General features: G+C 33.0%; 1 non-coding gene across 1 annotated transcript; it reads right to left on the bottom strand.

Moving 5' to 3' along the window:
- Positions 1 to 9,731: 9,731 nt before the first annotated feature.
- On the bottom strand, positions 9,732 to 9,838 carry LOC145096421 (small nucleolar RNA R71). Its single transcript, XR_013703829.1, has one exon. It is a non-coding gene; the product is annotated as a small nucleolar RNA R71 (small nucleolar RNA).
- Positions 9,839 to 10,147: the final 309 nt, after the last annotated feature.

Raw genomic sequence — 10,147 nt, 5'->3', positions numbered from 1 at the left:
TGTTTGTGTGTGTGAGAGAGATTGGAAATGAAAAAAATGGGGTAGATTGTGTATTTTCATGTAGACCCCTATCATTATGAAAAGTGTCCAACATACCACCAAAAAATCGTAATCGATTTTTTAGGGGAGATTTTTTTATTTATTTTTTTTTTAAAATTCATAATTTAAAATTAAATATTTTATTATGTATTTTTATTGGATGTTTAGATATAGAACGATTATTTTTTTTATGTACCAGTTACATTTCCAATTTAAACTAATTATTTTATTACTCAAGACCAATTTTTAATATTTGAAAGAAGAGTAAATTACTGAAATTGTCCATATGGTTTTGTTAAAATTGTACGTTTGGTCCCTAACTTTTCTTTTGCATTCGGATGGTCCTTGTGGTTTGATTTTGTTGTGTTTTTCGTCCCTTATATACATAAAATTAGGGACCAAACGTGCAATTTTGACCAAACCATAGGGACGAAAAACGCAACAAAATAAACCACAGGGATCATCTGAATGCAAAATAAAAATTAAGGACTAAACGTGCAATTTTGACCAAACTATATGGACGATTTCAGTAATTTACAGTAGATTTTAACATGTTTTTAGGATTAATTGTTTGATAAAATAAGTTAGCTTTTTTTATTGTTATTGATTAAATAAAGATATTATTATTCGAATTTTACAACACCTTTTCTTTCTTAATGGGATTTTTTCCTATTATATATTTTTTTAACAATCAACACAAGTCATACATTTAGAGTTTTTTCATAAAGAATTCAAGATGGATAACAAAATGAGTCAACTACTATATTGATTATTAAATTTCTTAAATATTATATTACAACTATTATCGAGTAGTATGTATTAGTAAATCGTTTGATTTCGATTACTAAATGCTTAAACTATATAAAGAATTAAAAAAAGATATGTCACTATGTGAAACTCAACCTTTTTTTTATGGAAAACACACCCATGTCTCGGCAAAATAAATTGAAGCGTTTATATTTAGGAGGGGATGATTTTTTTTATTGGAGGTAAATTTAGTATGTTAATATAATTAAGGGGGTAAATTGTAAGTATCCAAAATAGATACGATGAATTATAGAATCGAAGACTAGCGAAAAGCAAAATTTCAGAGTTGCCCGTAGAATACGGGCAGAAGCACAAATTCCCAATTATACCCTTGACCTAAGGGGGAGTAGGGTTGCCCGTAGAGGGAGATGATTGGAAAAAGGAAAAGCGTTGGTCAGTTTGGGGCAGGAGAGAGAAAAGGGTTATATGGATGGTTGTGGGACCCACTTGTAGGGGTACGTGTCGGGCAAATATGAGCAGACGCTACCCACGCGCGCGAAAACTTTTCGTCTTTCCGTCTAAGTTGTGAGGTGCCGTGTGCATTAAGCTTTTTTATTCTTTTTAATCACAAAAATTATTATTTTTTTAGATGGTTATCAAATTAAAACCGGTTATTTTTTAAAGATTTTTTAAATATTTTAGAAAGTATGTGAAATGTAATGTTTTTTCGGTTTAATTTTAAATATTATATATCTTTTATAATCTTCTAAAATATGCCTATTTTCTATTGTTTTTGTCATCGGCTATCTCTTCAACTCCGACCTTCCGAAATCCTGGAGCTAAACCATTCAAGATGCCTTTCAAACTTTCGATTATCGAAATTTCATTAGTCTTATTTGTGTTAATGGTTGATAGATAGTATAAATTAAATTGCGGTTTATTTGAAGTTTGAATCTACTTTACATACTTTCAATTGTTTTCATGATTAATATAACAACTTGTGTGATCTTAACTATTGATGTAGCGAAATCAAATTGACAACTGTTTTTTTCTTCTTTTGTGTGGTTTCGTTATCACATTTGATTAGAAGATTTGTTTTGTTTCTATTACATTGATATAACAACCGTGTTCATGCCGATATGATCACTTTTTATTGGTAGATATAATCAAACATATAGATTTTAATCATGAGGAAAGGGGGGGTGTAATCTTCTTTATAGTTGTCTAATTGTTAGTGTGTTACAAGTGCACTCACGAAGTTTGTTAATCGTTATGGCAGTTCTAATCATTTTATACTCAAGGGCTTTTTAGTTATTTTCTTCATTTTCGGTTAGAATTAATTAGAGATAGTTTATTTTGTATATATTGTTAATCCAAGCTTGATTGTAACTTAAGAAATCAGGTTAATGAATGAAATCATTTAGTGATTTTTTTCTCTCAATTACAACATGGTATCGAATTGATTATCACATGTTCTTCATCTTTTCATCATTTTTTCTACATTTTTTTGAAATTTGATCATTCATTCTTCTTTTCATCACAATGTCTCAATCTACTCCTATTATTTCTACTAATCTTGATCAATCTAGTCCGTATTTCATCAATTCCTCATATGATCCCAACTCTTTGTTAGTCACCTCTATTTTCAATGGTGTTGGTTTCAATTCTTTGAAGCGATCTATGATAGCCGCTTTAGCTACGAAAAACAAAACTAGCTTTGTTGATGGTTCAATTTTGAAACCTTCTAATACAAATTCATCTTATTCGAACTGGTTTAGAGCAAATTCAATGGTCATAAGCTGGCTCTTGAATTCTCTACACAAAAACATTGTTGAGAGCTTACTTTTTCTCCAAACTGCAAAAGAAATATAGATTAAGATCAATCATCGATATGAACAAAGCCGATGATGCTTTATGTAACGACTCAGATTTCTATCATCTATTTATGTAGGGATTATCAGAGTTATATCTAAATATTTGCGAAATTCTGTTAACTCATAAAAATAAAACATTTTAGATCCCAGGAAATAATTCGGGTTTACAATAAAACCATACAACAAAATTATGGCGACAAGGAATATACAAGTAATTAAACTACTCCTAATCCAAGTCATTGTGCTCCTATCTTCTTTGTGTACACCGACTGCTATCTAAACTTGCAAAACATTAAACATCTTAACAACATCAGACAACAATGTCTGGTGAGTTATATTCTTTTTATTTTCATGTTTATCTACTTTTCTTCTAACTCTTTTTATCTTTCCATACTCTAACTTTCTTCTTTGCTTCTTTCTCATACTCTACAATCTAGTATCTTCTTCTTATAGTATACACTAATATTCTTTCTCATTCATTTATCTCTTCTAATATTTTTCTCAACTTTACTTTCTGCTCCTGTTCTATCTCATGCTCTATGTATGCTCTATCTTCTTTTACTTGATCCCTTTCATACTCTTCTTCTCTACTTTTTTTTCTCATTTCTTACTCTTATCTCATCTCATCTTTCTCTACTCTTTCTTCCTTCTATGCATATCCTTCTCACACTCATACTCTATTCATTTCTTATCTATTACTCTTGGCATGCCTTTCTTTTACTCTACTTACACTATTAATCTATACTCAGTTTCTTATGCCTTAGCCTCAACTATCATATAAGGAAAATAACATCCCACTAATGTTAATGGGACACTCTTCCAGTCTTACTTCCCTCTCTTAAGATCCTTCATGGATCCTTAACTATTATTCTTCTCTTGAATCACTCACAGATTCCTAACTCTTAATCCCTCATGGATCACATCTAAGTTCTCTCAAGAACTCTTTTATCTTGTTCCACTTATGGAACCTTTCTCATTCTTATCTAACCACACATAACTCTATTCTCACATGAATCATCTATCAACATTTCTGAAGGAATCATCATCTCTTTACCCATAGGGAACATAATCTCACTCACAAAGGAACCATATTCTTATTCCCGAAGGAATCAAATTTATACACTTCTCTAACTTTTTTACATGACTCATCACATAATATTTGTCCCATGGACATTCTATCTCTTTATCTCATCATGAGATCTATTATTACTCATATAGTATTGATATTGTCATATTTATACTTATATTTATGTGTTAGTTCATGTCACACCCCCAAACCGAGAATGACGGAAACGTTCGAGGGCGGAGGACACCATGTATAGTATCATCACAATGCATAATAGTAAAACAAGCAACAACATCCATTGCATTAATAATATAGTTAATACAAGTGTGTGTTGTGAATAGTTGTATGACACAAAAAATGTATATATAACAAAATAAAAGACGAGTCTTAAACATGCTTCGTCTTCTCAAAACCTGGTCCAGTGTACCTGTCTACTGGTGACATGAGAATACAAATTATTTTGAAAGAGAGTATCAACATTTAAGTTGGTGAGTTCATAAGTATGTATTGACTCATGTATGTTTCTCTGTTCTAGAAATAGTATGTAGTGATCCTCTAAACTATACCTATTATAGTTTACTAGTATGTTTGTTTGAACTGCTACTGATTTGTAGAAATACTCAATTGTTCAACATAAGCAATTGAGTTATGTATGTTCCTTAAAAATGGGGTTTAATATTCATGTATGTATTCAATAAGTATAATTATGGTTTAGCCAACAGTCGGACTAGTGATCCTACCCTAAGCCCACAACTAAACAAGGAACATGAATTACGGTATTTAACAATAGTCCTAAGTCCGTTAAAGCATACTTATACATAAATAGATACACAAATATGATTTTGGTGTGACATCCCCATTTTCACGGCAAAAAAAACCGATTTTGTCTATGCTTTATAAAAATCAGAGTACCTCTTTTAATAAAAATGTTGTGGAATTTGTTCCCAGTAAAACATGATAAACACGTTATCAAAGCATTCCCAAAGAAAAATATTTTTATTCATTTTAAAACATTTGGGATGTCGTCGTCAATACAGTAACATAAACATAAACAGAAATTACATTCATTGTCACTAGTGATTTATATCTCCTTAATCTTTCAGTGTAATGTGACTTCATATCAATACATGTGATATAAATAAACTGAGTGGGTCAGGTTGGTAACCTGGTGAGTACATAGGGTTTTCAACCCACAATAATATAATTATTATGTTAAACATCAAGCAATCAACCAAATTACCCATCCCCATTATCTTCTTTACTCTTAATGATCTACCCTAAGATTCAGCTATTCCTCATTCGTTCATTCCTAAGGAGTGTCCTAAGGAATCGACACTAAGTCTGCATAGTCACCACGGTTTACCTCGTTTATTGACAATATCGTTTTCGAGAGTCTACTCGCAATTCCTGTTAATGGGTTTTTAGAGTACACCGGGTGAACACATCGTTCACAACACCTACAGGTTGTGAGCCTGCTAGTGTCCCACTAGACTGTCTAGAATAGTCTGTGGTTGTCATCCATACTCTGCTAAATGATGGGGCCATCGCTTGGGTCATCGTTTGGCTCATCGTTTTGGCTCATCATTTTGGCTCATCGCTTTGGCTCATCGTTTTGGCTCATCGCTTAGTTCATCGCTTTGCACCATATTTTATCACTCATATATCATCGCTCATCATTCATATCATCTTTCATCGCTCATCATTTATCTCATCTTTCATCGCTCATCATTTATCTCACCTCTAATCTACCCATGTTTTACCCAACACATTTTGTAGATTTAAAATACATATACAATTTAGATCATTTAAGAACATGTATAAAACGTTTCATCCAGCATAGACATCAAGTATTCAGACAGTATACACACAACACGTAATATATATATATATATAAAATACTTCATATCTATGTTTAAGATGAAAGTAACTATGCACTCACTTGTTAAAGTGATGATTCCAAACTCAGGCAGCGCTTTGCTTTTAACGATTCTATTTTCCTTCGACGAAACCTAACATTATTATCGCTAAGGTTTAGTTTATTATTCATTGAGACTAATAAATAGTCTAGCTATTATTACTGTTATATAAGCGTTAAACAATACTCTTCACCCACTATGTACAAACAGGGGCCAGACATAAAACACCGGAGGGCAGGACCATTTTGGCATATAACACTTCTGAAATCCAACAACCCTATGCGACCCTTTAAACCAAATTCCCCGTATCGCGAGTGGTTAAAAAGATATTATAACGACACTTATATAACTCATAATAATAGCCCAAATAATTATAATAAGGTCCTAATAACATTACTATATTTAAATAAAAGCTATATTAGAAATAGTGTAGGCGTAGCTCACTTACAACGGTTTTTTATTAAAAATCGGACTTCGCTAGAGCAGCGTTTCCGAGCCGAAAACTTTTCTTCTTGGAGCCGTCAGGCGCTCTGGGGCTTCCTTCTCGTGCTAAGGAGGTTCCCTAGACTTGGGAGGGGTTTAAGGGGGCTAGAGAGAAGTTAGAGAGAGAAAGAAAGGTTATGGTGTGAAGAAATTATGAAGGATTCATCCTTTATTTATAGGGATTTTATCGTAGAGTAGCCCCTAAGATTTGTCCATATCTTCCGCGTACGAGCTCCGTTTTCTACGTTCTTTATATCCACGCGTTGATATTTACGAGTACTACAACTTTCATTTACACCTCATCAGCTAATTCTCATTCTATCTTCGATTTGCAAAACTGTATCGAATTTATCGCGTTCGAAGAGCAAGGACTAAGTTTCGTCCACATCTTTCGCATACGAGCTCTATTATCGACGTTATTTACATCCACGCATTGGTATTTACGAGTACTACAACTTTTATTTAGATCCTGTCGGCTAATTCTCACTTTATCTCAGATTTACAAAATTGTATCGAATTCGCCGTACTCGAAGAGTAAGGACTAAGCTTCGTCCATATCTTTCGCATATGAGCTTCGTTTTTTACTGTATTTTTATCGCTTAAATCCTATTAAAGATATCTTCATTTCTCGTTTAAATTATTTTGGCTAAAAATCGACCGATCTAAAATTCAAATTTCGGGTTGTGCACTGTTATGGTAAATCTTAGAAAAATCATAATTTCTTCATACGAAGTCAGATTTGGACGTTCTTTTTATGCACACTCTTGGTTTAGCATATACTACTACTTTCCTTTAGATCGCTAAGGCTAAAAATTATTTTATCGTAAATTCACTTTTTACGATTCCCGATGTCGTGCCGGCTTAGCCGTAAAACTTCGACGGGTCATAACTTGTTTGTTATAACTCAGATTTCAGCGTTCTTTATATGTACGGAACCCTTGTAACATATACTATAACCTGGTCAAGATTATTTTTTATAAATAATATTATATCAAAAATGTCATTTTTGACGCTCATTGTCTCTAAATTGACTAGCCCGAATCTGCGGGCGTTACAGAAGGAGTTCACGGCCGAGAACGAGGGACATTTACGGATGTGAAGGCTCGTTTGTGGTCCGAAAGTTTACGGCTCAAGCGAAGGTCCTCGGTCCTAAATGCTTTCCCTCCAAAACACACAACACCTAATAATGCTAGGTTTATACACCTGTAAATTCATTACCCTAACTATATTAAGATAATAAAAGAAATAAGTTTGACCTTTGATTGATATGTATGACTTTCGTTGACTAAGTTTGAATTTTACAAGATAGAATTACGGGTTGTCACAGTTCAATGTAATTTAGCTTTATTTTGGTTAAATATAAAGATTTTGGGTACTTATAAGCATACATTTTTTTTTTGTAGCCAAAGTAGGACAATATCAAAGAAAAGGACCAAATCTGGAAGGAGCTGGAAACTTGAAGGATTAAGCATGATAAAAAATAAAGAGGTGTGTATAATGAAGATTCCATGGTGTGGTAAGTTCTCGGTCCACGTCGTTGAATTATAGAAGGTTCTCGACATAATTAATGATGACTTGTGACATACGCGTTTTGAATGGATTCCATGGCATGGCAACTATCTAGCCACGACATGGAAGTGATAATTTGGAAAGTATAAATATAAGTTTTTAGGTCATATTTTTGGCATGCATCCATATAGAGCTACTGGGATCTTGAGAAAAAGCAATCAAAGCCCTTTAAGAAACCCTTGGAGACCAGATTCCGATTGGAGAGAGAGTATTAGAGAGATTGGAGTAAAGATTTACAACTAATCATCCGGTTTGAATAAGTTTTATCTTGTCTAATCTAGCTTACTCTTTGATTAAGTGTTTTTCCGCTGTAATCATGGGCTAATAACCCTTTACTTTCGTTTAGAATAGATGAACCTTAATATTATGTGTTAATTTTTTCTTTTTATGGATTAATGAAGTTGGATTTAGCTTGTGTTTGATAGATCATCATCTTAGCATGTTAAAAGTTTCTATCTTTATTACTTTTCCTCAAGTTTTGTGAAGTTATATGGTCGTTGATTGCATGAACTTGTTTACCTAGTTGTTTATGATCATTAAATTGCTAGAGCTAGAGGTTGATCATACCCTAGTGTAAGTGGTAAAGTTAGTTGCTTAATTGTGTTATAGAGCATTATTTGATCATAATAATTGCTTGATTGTCTAATCTTGATCATGGATAGATAATTCTTAGATTTGTTCATGTATAGCCCGAATGGATCTTAAAAATCAATTTAGTGTTCTTAATTTGCATGATCATTATGGTTAAGTTTCATGACTCGATATATGCTAGTTAGTCTGATCATGATAATTAGTGGATTTAAATTTGGTATCCAACATATATTAATCCATTGTTTGAAATTAACCAAAGGAGAAAGGGCGCTTCAAAGCTAAATGGAAATATCTTTTAATTCCTGATCAAATCTCGTTTTTTAATTGTCTGCTTAGTTTGAAGTAATTTTAGTTGATTAATTAAATCAAGTTTTTCTGAACTTGCAAAATCAGATAAAAACCCCTTTTAAAGTTTGTATCTTTTAGTTTAATTAGTCTCATTATTTTCTTGATTAGAATTTCGTTCCCTATGTTCTAATCTTACTTACTCTACTTTACTATTATGCAACTATTTACACTGCCTATTGTGTTTTAGCTAAGTTGAATAATTAGGATATAAATTTAAAGCTTTTAAGTAATTATATATAAAACACATCAAGTTTTTGGCGTCGTCGTTAAGGAACAATTATTTTAGTTAAATTTTAATTGCTATTAGTTAGTCGATCCTTTTTGTGAAGTTGAATCCGCAAAAACTTATTTTTCTAATAGTTTTCAATTTTTGAAATTCCAGTTTACACGGTGTGACCATTATATTGCCACAACGTCGAAACCAAGGTCTTAGATGTTTGTTTAATACTTTTTTTATTCATTTTACATGTCTTTCTTTATTTTGTTTCAATAGTACATGACAAGGGGATCATTATTTAAAATTGTGCCACCCTTCGACGATCATGAATCCGAATTCCACAAGAAAAGGGACAAAAATAAAGGCAAATCGAGTAGTAGTTTCATAGTCGAGAATGTATCAACGCTCGAAAAGACTCTAGACAAGAAAGGGACAGGTTACGATCCAGAAACCTAGAGTGACTTAGACGAGGATGAGAAAAGCGAACCCAACAATACAATGGGGGACATAATGACCATGACAATGGAAGCATACAATCGGCGTATGCATGATGATAATAGGTCGGGTCTAGTACCACCCGAAATTCCAGGTGCCTTGAATTTTGAGCTTAAGGGACACATCCTTGCATACTCAAGGATATACCATTCTTCGGGAAGAACCATGAGGACGCATATAAACACATTGATGAGGTGTTGGAAATAGCCAACTATTTTAATTTTCCTAATGTTATCGAAGAAGCGTTCATGTTAAGAATGATTATAGTCACACTAAAATATGCGACAAAGGATTGGCTGAAGTCACTTCCACCAGGAGCCATAACGACATGGAAGAACTTGAAGAAGCAATTCATTCAACAATTTAGTCCACCATCAAAGGTATCTAAATTAAATAAGAACATCGCAAATTTCCAATAAAATGATCGGGATTCATTATAAGAAGAATGGGAACGTTACAAGGGAATGTTCCGAAATTTTCCTCAACATGAATTGAATGTGCAACAAGAAATCACCACTTTTTATGATGGAATAAATGTGAGCACACAACAACTTCTTGATTCCCAAGGGCCATGACAAAAAAGGATCCGGCTACCAACAAGGCCCTAATTGAAGTACTTACCAAGCATTCAAGAGAATACTACAATCCAAGGGAGGATGTCACAAGAGGAAAGGTAAGTGTAGATGTAGGCCAAGATATCCTTGTTTTAGTTATTTCCAAGCTCGATACCATGAATAAGAGAATAACAAAGATGGGGAAATCAGTTCAGAGCAGTCTTCAGGTCTATCTGACAAGGATTGTT

This window comes from Lactuca serriola, chromosome 3 (assembly GCF_051521515.1).
Source record: "Lactuca serriola cultivar US96UC23 chromosome 3, Lser_US96UC23_V15, whole genome shotgun sequence".
Classification (NCBI taxonomy): Eukaryota; Viridiplantae; Streptophyta; class Magnoliopsida; order Asterales; family Asteraceae; genus Lactuca; species Lactuca serriola.
Note: the sequence above shows the minus strand (reverse complement) of the source record. Positions and strands in the feature narration are given on the sequence as shown.